Below are 12,755 nucleotides of genomic sequence, written 5' to 3'. Positions count from 1 at the left end.
ATGAACCAAGTACACATGTAACACATAGACAGGCATACAGGCAACACACTCATACATGTGAAAATAATAAATATGTAAATAAACAAACAATGTCACTGGCACATGGGATGCATGGATTTGTTCTTGTAGAATAAATACTTGCTTCTCGGAAGGGCCTAATAAGTCTATTCATTGATATGACATGCATATTCTAGATAGTTCATGTTGTCATTAATTGATGAACAAAGGCATGCATTTGGCACCTGGGTAAAGTTTACCATTTAATATTGTGTCTTCTTTATCCATAAAGTGGAACAAATAAAAAAGATATACCAGTTAGGAGCTAATGAATCTTTACAGCACCTGCCACAGACCGCCTTCTCAATCGGTGTTGGATCTTAGCATCATTAGTGTGTCATGCTGAAATAGGATCCTTGTGTTGGATTTTGAATCTTGCATTTCCTGTGCCAGTCCTCATTGAATGACATTAACTTCACACTTTTTATTTTTCAAGATAGGGTTTCTCTGTTCTTGTTCTGTAGACCAGGCTGACCTCAAATCCACAGATCTGCCTCCCTCTGCCTTTTGAGGTCTGGTATGAAAGGTGTGTGCCACTACCACACATCTCACACATCTAATTTTAGTTTTGTCTGCTAATTACTGCCATGTAGTAGCCTTGTGATCATTTTATACTGTAGTCTGAGAAATGGAAATGACTTTTTCTCTAGGATTTGGATCCAACTAAGGAAGAAGAAGAAGAGAGAGAGATAGAGAGAGAATACGAATTTCATACTTATAATAGGTTTTATGATTTCCTGAAGACAAGAGGTCCAAATGGCCATCTCCTTCTCCTAAGTTTGAACTTAGGGCTTGCTTCATCCTGAAGAGAGTCAAAAAAGGTGGCAGCTGCGTTGTTATCAGGTGAGACTAGAATGCCCATAAAACAGACTGCATTGGTTTAATAAAGTTACCCTGCCCAGAGAGGAGGTCTTACCCATGGGAAGTCATTTCCGCAGGACACCACCTTTCTTCTTACGAAGAGAAGCTAGTGAGCAAGAGCAGAAGCTGTCCTCTCTGCTCAGTGCTTCGAGTGAACCTGGGTGTCCACTGCACTAATGATGGGAAATGAGCTTTCCTGCCTCCCACCCCTTACTGTAAGTGTGAATCACGGAAAGCACAACATCCTTTCCTATCCATTAAGAGGCTTATGTCACATGGGAAGAACTTCAGCGGCACAAAAAGGCCTCTCTGATACACCCAAGCCAGGAAAACACAAGAGTATGATTTATTGGATATTTCACTTTCCAACCTCACTGTATTCTCAGGCCCAAAGCAAATATTATATATGGAAGTCACTTGTGTAGTTCACACAAGCACAGTTCTGTTTCCGCTGCATGAATTCAGTCCTGATAGGTCAGGAGACTTGGGTGGAAACCACAGATTTCCTTCTCACCTGTGACAGCCTGACTTGAAAAGTGAAATTTCCAGGCTTTTATGAATGGACTGATTTTATGGATGAGCTTATTGGCAGCACCAAGCCTAATGTCATGGATGCCACTTAGGTTATTGCACTCGAGGACTGGGTTTGCAGAGAGGCTGCATCTGACATGTCAACACTGATGGATTGGGAGTTAGTGGGTGGGTCTCATGCTGAGCCTCAAGAGGCCAACAGAAAAGGCAGTTGAAAGTTGCAGGAACTGGACAAGGTAAAACATAGGCAAGTGCTTGCTTTTTGTAATTCTGGATCTTACTTTTATGGTGATTTCCCAACTTGATGCACTCTTAAAAATCTGCAGTGCCCATTGGTTCATTTTTTGTTTTAGATTAGTGGTTCTCAACCCCTTTGGAGATCAAATCCATCCTTTCACAAGGGTCACCTAAGACCATCTTCATACCAAATATTTGCATTACAATTCATAACAGTAGCAAAATTACAGTTATGAAGTAGCAACAAAAATAATTTTGTGGTTGGGGGTGTCACCACAACATGAGGAACTGTATTACAGCGTCACAGCATTAGGAAGGTTGAGAACCACTCTTTTAGATTACCTTGGGAAGGTAATCTACAAGCCAGGAGGCATAAGAAATGTCAAAAGGCTACGTAACTAGAAGGCAGTGGAATTGTGAGTGTAATAAACTGTTTCCTCCCCAAGTTGCTTTTCGTCATGGTGTTTCATCATGGCAATATAGTCATTGTGCTTCATCATGGCAATAGTAACCCTGGACAGAATTGGTATCAGAATAGTGGGGTATTACTGTTATAGATCCAATGTGGTGGACTGAATGTAATTAGCCCCTATAAGCTCATAGGAGTATTAGAAGGTATGGCTTTATTAGAGTAGGTATGGCCTTGTTGGGGGAAGTGTGTCACAGTGGGGATGGGCTTTATGGTCCCCTATGCTCAAGATACTGCCCAGTGTCTTAGTTCTCTTCCTGTCACCTGTGGATCAAGATGTAGTCCTTTTTCCACTCTCAGCTTCTTCTCTAGCATCATGTATGTCTACATGCCACCATGTCCTGCCATAATAATGACTAAACTTCTGAAACTGTAAGTCACCCAATTAAATGTTTTTCTTTCTAAGAATTGTCATGATCATGGTGCCTCTTCATAGTGATAGGACTACCATGTGTTTGTTCAGAGGAATTTGGACTTTGGCACTTTGTATTAGTGAAATGCTTTAAGAACTGTTAAATGGGCCATAGTAGAAGCATGGAAGACAATTGATGCTGAAACTATGGGGGCCTGGCTCAAGAAGTTTCAGAGGAGAAGTATTTTGGTAAGTTTAATAAGTTTCCTAGAGATCATTCTTGTGATATTTTGGTGAAGAAAGTGGCTGAAGGCTAAAGTGAAGAGACTGGATTCCTCTTCCACTGGCATAGAAAAATCTCAAAACAGTCTTGTAAAAGAACTTTCCTGTTTTCTCCAAATTTGTCAAATGCAAATGGATTGAATATTGTTACTGTAATTCTTACTTAGTAACTGTGTTGTTGTACATAGCTTTAGGATATTACTAGTGTTCATACTTATAAAGATGTACAATGAAAAGGACAACCTGAGCAAGGAAAAATACAAAATGTACAATTTGGGGAGAAAAGAAGTATCAGGGAGTAAAATGGAGCTAATTTCTGTGTTCAAGGAGATAAACAGATTAATGAATGGAATACAGGGAGTGGTAACCTCAAGGCAAGGTCCCACCCAGATAAATATCCAGCTTGTGAAGGGAAACTAAAAGAAAGAAAGAAGAAAGGAAGGAACAAAGAAAGAAAAGAGAGAAATCTTAGAGCCAGGTGTGGTGGGGCACACATTTAATCCCAGTACTCCAGAGGCAGAGGTTGATGGATCTCTGAATTTAAGGCCAGCCTGGTCTACAGAGAAAGTTAAGGATAGTCAAGCTTAGGCAGTAAAGGCAACCATCAAAAACAGAAAGTTACTTGTCTTAGGTTTTTATTGCTGTGAGGAGACACCATGACCATTGAAAGGAAACATACCATTGAGGGGGCTCATGTACAGTTTCAGACATTCAGTCCATTATCATCATAGCAGGGAGCATGGTGGCATGCAAACAGATGTGGTGCTGGAAGAGTTAAGTGTTCTACATCTTGTAGGCACAGGAAATTGAACTAACACCCTGGACATAAGAAACCTCAAATCCTGTTCCCACAGTGACATAATTCCTCTAACAAGGCCATACCCACTCCAACAAAACCAAATAGTGCCAATCCCTATGTTATGGGAGCCAAATTCATTCAAACTACTAAATACACTGATAAAGATATACTTAAACAAGGAGACTATAATTCCAGCCCCAGTAAGCAGCAGACTTGGCAGCTTTGACCATATGGTTCTGATTCTAGAGTTAAAGATAGAAGGGGTCATGGAAAGCAGGTAAGACTTGGCACTGTGAGTGGCCAGAAGAGATCACTGGTGAAGATGCAACATCAGCAACAGTTGAAGCCACAGAGCTAAAGGGGTCACACAAATTGAGACTTGGTACCTTGCAGAGAGCACAGGAGAGGCTATTGGTGGAAGTACATCTCAGTATTTTAGAGCACCAGTACCATGGAATGACCACTGAGAGCTGCAGAAGCCCCCATAGGGGTGGTACTATTAGAAGATGTGGCTTTGTTGGAGTAGGTGTGGCCTTGTTGGAGGAAGTGTGTCTCTGTGAGGGTAGGCTTTGAGGTCTCCAATGCTCAAGTTACACCCAGTGTGTAACAGAGTTTACTTCCTGCTGCCTACATATCAAGATGTAGAACCCTTAGCTCCTTTTCCAGTACCATGTCTGCCTGCACACCACCATATCCTGCAATGATGATGATGGACTAACCCTGAAATAATGATTGATGTCTTCTGTAGATTCTTTTTTAACCCTGTGTATTTAGTCTCAATTTATGTTGGGTTGCTTTAAGAACACCGAAGTCTCAAAATCCATCTGGAACTGATATTTAAGTATTGCATGAAATAGGGACCCAACTTCTTGTTGTTAAAATTGAAACCCAAAATTGTTCCAACACCATTTTGTATATAATACCTCCTGTCTTATGCATCATTTCTACTCTCTCAGGGGCCGATATATGAGGGGTTTTCTTCTAGACTCAGCATTCCTCTACAGGATTTTACTTACACAAGTCTTTGACACATGGCACACTTGTCATGATCACAGCCTCACAGTAAGTGTTGGTATCTGGCAGAGTCATCTGCATCTGGTTGTCTTTCAACTGTTATAATGCCATTCTTGTTCATACAAATTTTAGGATCACATTGGCAAATTCTCTTCTATTGCCTGGCCCTCCCCAAACAAACCTTTTTAGAAGTTGTATGGAAGAAGCATCTGGTGAGAATTAATGATTGGATGATATCGGTTCTGATTTATTTGGTATATTTAAAAGAGTTTTATAACTTTCTATTGACTATAAATCTTAAAGAAGACATATCCATAAGGAGTTCTTATTTCTCTGCAAACACTTAATAGTTGTAATTCTTTTCTTTATTGAATAAACAGGACCTTTTTCATTTTGTGCATCAGTAATAATTAAAACCATAAATTTCTTGCTATCATCTTAAACACATAGTTTTTTTGATCATACATGATGTGACTAGCTATTTTCAAGTTGAAGCTGTTTCTATGTAGAATTAGGAAATTAGATAACAAATAGGTAATAGAGATGTGGTAGATAGATTTTGATCACGTTTTTAGTAGTAACATTTATAAACTTTGTCATTAAACTCTATTTTTCTTCAATAAATGTTGCAAAGACATTTCTAAAGAATTATTTGATATGATATATTTGTAATATGCTTTTACCCATTTAGGGTTCACATCTAAGAATCCATAAAAGGAAGAGGCTTGTGTCCATTATTTTCTTTGATTATTATATTTTAAAAGCAATTCTATATTTGACTTTTAAAATGAATTGTGTAACTTTCTTTCCTTCTTCTCCACCCCCTCCCTCTCTTTCTCTCCTGTGTCTCTGTGCTCATCCTCTCTCTCCTTCCTCCTCCCCTTTTACCATCCCCTCCTCTCTTCCTTCTCTTTAACCTTTCCTCCACTCTGCTCCCACTCCCTCTCCCTTCCCTCCCTAAATTCATCTCCCCTTCCGGATAAACCAAAGCAGAGTAAGGATGAAGCTTTGGAAGTTTTAGAAGGCCTTAACTGTAGAATTACTGGCCTCTACAGCTAATTGTGGAAGTAGGTGTGAATACAATTATCATTATGTTTTCTACCTTACTCTTCTATTTCATGTCAATGTCTTTCTTTTACCTTGTCCTTTTCTTTTAACATGGTTATGATTTATTTTCTTTAATTTCTGTCATTTTCCTCTTGTACTTATTGTATATCGGTGTGTGTCTATGAGCACACTCACACTCATTCTCATGTATGTGTTCTCTAGACAGTCTCAAACACGTAGAATTCCTCTCCCAAGTGGAGATGATTAGTCATCCTGGAGGTCTGCTCATCTTTACAGTGTTGTAGCTTCCCTTCTCTTAGCCTTCTTCTCTCCCCTGCATTGTATCACTGGCTATTCCTATTATGCTGGTTCCCTGTCTCCTCATTTCTCTTTGTTCTGTTTGTTCTCTAAATTTCATTTTAAGCAGTTTTATTTGCAATTGATGAAGCAAATGTAATTGCACACTTAAAGTGTAAACTTTGATATTATTTTACAAATGTAAACATACTCATAAGCCATCATAACAGTCCAAATAAACACACCTCCCGCAGCAAACTTAGCTTCCACATGTCCCCTTGTAACTCATCCCCTTCCCTCGTGTCTCCCAGTGTCCTGATCCTCATGTAACCTCTGAAATATTTTCTGTTGCTATAATAAGCTTTTATTTTATTTATTTTTATATTAACAGAGTAACTGTGTGTATTTTTTAAGCACGATATACCTCAGTGTCATCATTTGATCATTTGGAGATTGATCACACTGTTGTATCAAGTACAGGTATTGCAATAGTATCTGTTTCTCTTTATTGGTGAGGATCATCACACATGGGTAGAACAGCTTGTTTTTTCACAAATAGAATGGCTATGATTATGCCATTTACTTTGTACTGGCAATATGTACTCCTTCCTGGAGTTACTACCTAAGAGTCATTGGCTTGGTAAGTGGAAGGTATTTAAATACCTTTTTTTTTTTCAAGTAACTGAAGTTTATACTCTCTCAGTTCTGGGGTCTCAAAGTCTAAAATTATTGATGAATATTTAATTTTCTTATTAAAAGAAATCAAACAGGCTGGGCGGTGGTGGCACACACCTCTAATCCCAGCACTTGGTAGGCAGAGGCAGGTGGATTTCTGTGATTCAAGGCCAGCCAGGTCTACAAAGCTAGTTGTAGGATAGGCTCCAAAGCTACACAGAGAAACCCTGTCTTGAAAAACAACCACCTCTTCCCCAACCCCAAAAGAAAGAAAACCAACAAAGCTAATGTTAGCAAGTACCAGTTGAACACATGAATGGGGCTCTGCGTAAGATTTGCATACAAACATGTAACATACCCTGATCAGATTTGACATCCCTTTCTCCTTCTCCACTGCTCACACACTCCCCAGTCTCTAGCAATCACTATTGTGCTTTCATATTGACATTTATTAGCCTCCATACAGGAGAAAGATGTGATACCTGCCTTTCTGTGCCTCACTAGTCTCACTTAACATCCAGCTTCATCCGTTTAGCTACAGAGGAGGATATCATTCTTCTTTGTAAGTAGATGTATACGTGTGTGTGTGTGTGTGTGTGTGTGTGTGTGTGTGTATCTGTGTGTGTATCTGTGTGTGTATGTCTGGGTGTTTGTCTGTGTGTGTGTGTCTGTTTGTGTGTGTTTGTATGTGTCTGTGTATGTGTTTGTCTGTATGTATATCTGTGTGTGTTTGTGTGTGTTTCTGTGTATGTGTGTGTATCTCTGTGTGTGTGTGTGTGTGCATGTCTGTGTGTATATCTGTGTATGCCTGTGTTTTTCTGTGTGTTTATGTATATGTCTGTGTCTCTGTGTGTGTTCATTCATCTATTGTTGGGCATCTAAGCTGAGTGTCTAGCTGAGCTATTGCCCTTAGTACTCTACAGACATGGATATGTAGGTATCTTTTGTTAAGCTGACCTAATTTACTTTGTATTATATACCCAGGAATGGGAAAGCTGGATCATATGACAGGACTACTTTTAGTTTTCTGATTGTCATCTGTGACATGTACTGGTTTACATCCCCACAAATAGTGAGTAAGAGTTCTTTTTTTTTTTTTCTTTCTTACATCCTTTCCAGTGTTTGTTAGTTTCCTTTTCCTTCTTCTTCTTCTTCTTCTTCTTCTTCTTCTTCTTCTTCTTCTTCTTCTTCTTCTTCTTCTTCTTTTAATTTAAATGAGTCCTTCCCTCTGATGGGGTAAGAGGGACTCTTACTGTGGTTTTGATTTTGCATTTCCCTGATGACTCAGGACATTGAGCATTTTTATATATCTATCTATGTTGGTCATTTGTATTTCTTTTGGGAAGTGTTACTGAGATCATTTGCTCATTTTTTAAGGACTACATTGTGTTATTTTGTTGGTGGTAGGGTTTTATAGTTGCTTATATATCACAGATATGAATCCTTTGCCAAATGGATTCTTTGCAAACAGTGTCTCCTACCCTTTAGACTGTCTTTTCTCTCTGTTCATTGTTTGCTTTGTAGAAGCTTCTGAATTTAATGAAATTATTGTTTTGTTTTGTTTTTGCTTTTGTATCCCATGGTTTGGAGATCCTATCCAGAAAATTATGCCAGTGTCTAAAGGTGTGTCTGTCTGCTGTCTTTTTGTGTTGTTTGATTCATGATAGGGCTTCACTATGTAGCCCTGGATGGCCTATATAGTCCTATGTAGACCAAGCTGGCCTCAAGGTCACAGGGATCCATTTACCTCTGACTTCAAGTGCTGAGATCAAGGGTGAGTGCAACTACTCCTGGCTAAGTGTTTCTTATAGTAGGTTCAGTGATGGGAGATGTCATTCTGTAAATATGTTTCTTATATTGGTTAATGAATAAAGCACTGTTGGCCAATAGGAAAGCAAGATAGGCAGAACTAGAAGGCAAGGAGGATTCAGGAAGAGGTAGGAAAAGGGTCAACATGTAGGATCAAGGGAGCAGAGGTTCGGATCCTCTCTCTAGTAAGATAGACCATGTGGAAACACTTAGATTGATAGAAATGGGTTAATATTTAAGATAGAGCTAGCCAATAAAAAATGCTAGTAACAGGACAACAGCTTTATATCTAATACAGTGTCTCTGTGTGTTATTTGGGGCTGATGGGGCTGTGGAACCAGGCTGGTGGAAAAACTACTTGTAACAGTTCAGAGTTTTCAATCTTAGGTTTTAGATTTTGCTCCAATTTGAGATGATGTTTACACAAGGTGAGAGGTAGAGGTCTAAGAATGATATCTGGAAACTGTCCTTTCTGCAGAGTATGTTTTTGACACTTTTGCTAAGAATCAGTTCATGTTTATTTCTGGTTTTGGTATTTTCTGTTTTTTGGGTTTTTTTATTTTTGTTTTTGTTTTGATCTTTCTACCTGTTATTAGGCTACTGAGTTCTTGTGGGTCTGTCAAGTATTTTGAAATCAAGTATTATGATACCTCCAGCTTTGTGAGATGGGTCAGGATTGCTTTGGCAATTTGTTTTGTTTTTAATACTTTTCTGTGTACTTTACGATTGTTCTTTTTAATTCTGTGAAGAATGTTATTGTCATTTTGATAGGCCCACCACTGGGTCTTGAGACCAGAACCAATTGAAGCTAAACCCCAAACTCTACTTAGAGACTTCCAAAGAGTCAGTTCTCTTCCACTTACACCTCCTCTTTTTTCTACCTGCTTGTCATTGGGCCACCATACCCACTCAAGCTGATGTGGAACTTCAGCTTGGAATCAAACCTAAGTCTGAACTAGAAATTCAGGAAGTGACTCCCAGACCCAGTTCACCAGCCTGCTTGACTCTCAACCACCTGTCCTCAAAGCTGGTCCTTGGGATATCATAACTGATGCCAACCAAGCCAACCAAGAACCCTAGTGAGAAACATGCAAAGTCAGTCCCTTCCCTACCTGTCTTCTCGCCTATCAGCAACCCTACCTATTGTGCTGATCTGGGGCCATTTGGAGTCTGAACTCAAAAACACAGTGTGTCCCAAGATTGAAAACCAAGCATAAATCAGCTGATCCACAACCTGACAGATTTGGGTAACAACAAACAAAGACCCAAACATTACCCAACAAAGCAAAGGCCCAAAAAACACCACAACATGCCTGATCCAGATACCAGTTCTGATCACAAAACTACAAATGTGAGTGACCAAGACTACATGCCTCCTCCAGAAACCAGCACCCTACTCCACTACCCTCTGAGAAGAGAAATGTAGCTGACACACAAGACAAGGTCTTCAACCTAGCAATTATAAATATGTCTACTTGAAAGGGATATCCATAAATAACAGAGGGCACAAAAACACAGAGCCAAATAAAATGGTGAAAATAATATAAGATACAAAAATAGAATTTAATTTAAAAATGGGATGCTAAAGAAAAGCAAAACTAAAATTAAAGTCAAAACTAAAAGCTCAGGAAGTCAAACAAAGAGCTCAAAGGAATGCCACACCCACAAATTGGATGAAGTGAAAATAGAGCCAGGAGTATCTTCAAAACTTTTATTCTATTTAAGGTATATGGGTGTTCTGACTGCATGAATGCCTGCGCCCATGGAGGTCAAAAGGTGGTTTCAGATCTGGAACAGGAGTTGCTGTTTTGAGCTGATATGTGGATTCTGAGAATCGAACTCAGGTCCTGGTCGGTGCCTTTAACTACTGAGCCATCTCTGCAGCCCTGTGTTCATTTTAGGAGACATGTTTCCTTTAGCCAAAGAACCTGCAGCCACTTTACATCACTAATTTAGCTTGTCTTATCAGTGCTTTGTCTTTTGTTTAATAGAACAATTTCTGTATTAATATTTTGGGGATTTCACATCGCGTGCCCCAAATCTGTTCATTTTCCAGTTCCCCTTTTTCCACCCTTCACCCTTGCAGCATCCCTCCAAAAAGAAAGTTAAAACCAAACCCAAAACCCCTCTTTGGTCTTCCACCTTTCCCACCTCTCCAACATCTCTTAGTTCATCCTGATGGCATTGGGAGCCACAGGGCGTCAGTCACACAGGATACCCTTTTGTCCAATCAGCCTTACTTGCAAGTGTTCAAAGCCTCTGGTTTCTGGTACAGCATCATCACTAAACTCTCACTTAAACTCTCAGATGTCCCAGGTTGCTGGAATCATGGAGATCCCATGGGTATCATTCCATAGGACCAGTACTTCTACATACTCCGGCAGGTTATAGATGGGGTAAATGTTAGGGTAGGCCAAACTAAGGCCATGGATGTGGGCCTGGGTGGCAGCTGAGCTGGTGAGGTGGGGCACTTGGCACTGTCTACCTCAGATGAGAGGTAAAGCCAGCTCCTCTATGGCCATGCCATCAGGGCCAATTCTCCCGTGCCTGTGGTAAAGAGGTGGGGCCACTTCTCCAAAGTGGGGGGTGGGCAGTTCTCCCATGCCCAGGACATTGGGGTCAGCACTCTTGCTGCAGTATCCAGCAAGGAGCAGGACTAGCTCTCTCAGCACAGCTCTCAGATTTCATCACGCATGCTTCTTATGGCCCTCTGTAATGACATGGGCCACAGATAACAACACAGACCCCTGTTGGATCACGACCCCAGACCCAGACATGACCCTTAGCATCAACTTGGACATCACTGTTACTTCAGGTGGCAGTATAGGCTACCCAACTTAGCATAGCCCCCAAGGCAGTGTGGCCCTCAGACACCAACACGGCCCTAGGTGGCAGCCCAGATAGTAAGCATTATGGCCTTTGGTGGTAACATAGGCCATGGATTTCACCATAGATCCTGGCTGCAGTAGTACCACAAACCCAGACAGGGCCCTTGGCAGCAGTCCAGGTGCAGACAGCACCATGATCCAGAATGGCAAGCAGGCTCCCCACATCAGCCTGCCCCTTGCTGCCTTTACCTCCTCAGTTCTCCCTCTGACCACAGCACACGAATCACCCACTTCTCCCTCATTTCTCCACTGCACATTTGCTCATCAAAACGACACCCACCTGCCGGGTGCTGCAAGGTGACACAGGTTGGTCTGTGGATGTCTTTAGTCAAGCTCAGGCCTTGAGGACCCAGGCTAACCTGTGGGTGGCTTCCATCCACCTGAGCCAAATGGTATCAGGTGGGTCTGTGGATGTCTTCCCGCCAACCCAGCCTCAGTACTTTGTAATTGCAATTGTTGAATTTACATCCTCAGTTAAGTTTATTCCTCGATGTTTCATATTTTGTCACTGTGTTAGTCAGGGTCCTCTAGAGTAACAGAACTTATGGAATGAATGTCCCACCCCTCTGTGTGAGTGTATAAGTGTGTGTGTGTGTGTGTGTGTGTGAGTGTATGTGTGTGTGTGTGTGTGTGTGAGTGTATAAGTGTGTGTGTGTGTGTGTGTATGAATTAGGGATTTATTAGAATATAGGTAGATAGATAGAAAATATAAAGAATGATTTATTAGAATGACTTACAGTATAGCTAATCCAAAAATGGCTGGCTATGAATGGAAAATCTCAGCTGATTTTCAGTATATCCTGGTATCCCAAAGAAGAAGGCTCCAATGCCAGTGAAGGAATGGACTTGCTAGCAAGGTGTTCTAATTAGAGTTTCTATTGCTGTGGAGGCACACCATGATCAAAGCAACTCCTATAAAGGAAAATATTAATTAGAGCTGGTTTACAGTTTCAGAGATTTAGTCCATGGTAGAAAGTATGGCGGCATGCAGACAGATAAAGTGCTGGAGAAGTTCTACATCTGGGTCTGAGGCAGCAGAAAATGAACTGCATTCCACACTGGATATGGCTTGAGCATTGGAGACCTCAAAGCCTACCCCCACAGTGACACAGTGACAGTGGCCTCCAACAAGGCCACACCTCCCAGTAGTGCCACTCCCTATGGGTCAAGCATTCAAACAAACGAGTCTACGGGGGCCATATTTACTCAAACCACCAACACAAGATGAGAGCAAGCAAGCAAAGAGCAAAAGCTTCCTTCTTCCAGGTCCTTACATAGGCTTCCAGCAGAAGATGTGGCTCAGATTAGAAGTGGGCTGCCCCACCCCACCCATCCCCCCCACCCACCACCCACCACCCACCCCTACCCCTGCTCAAAAGATCTGGATTATAGGTGTATGTTCCCAAATCAAATTCCAGATTAGAAGTAGATCCACCT

The sequence above is a fragment of the Phodopus roborovskii genome, unplaced genomic scaffold (assembly GCF_943737965.1).
Source record: "Phodopus roborovskii unplaced genomic scaffold, PHOROB, whole genome shotgun sequence".
Taxonomy (NCBI): Eukaryota; Metazoa; Chordata; class Mammalia; order Rodentia; family Cricetidae; genus Phodopus; species Phodopus roborovskii.
The sequence above is the reverse complement of the archived record's forward strand: the minus strand, read 5'-3'. Positions refer to the sequence as shown.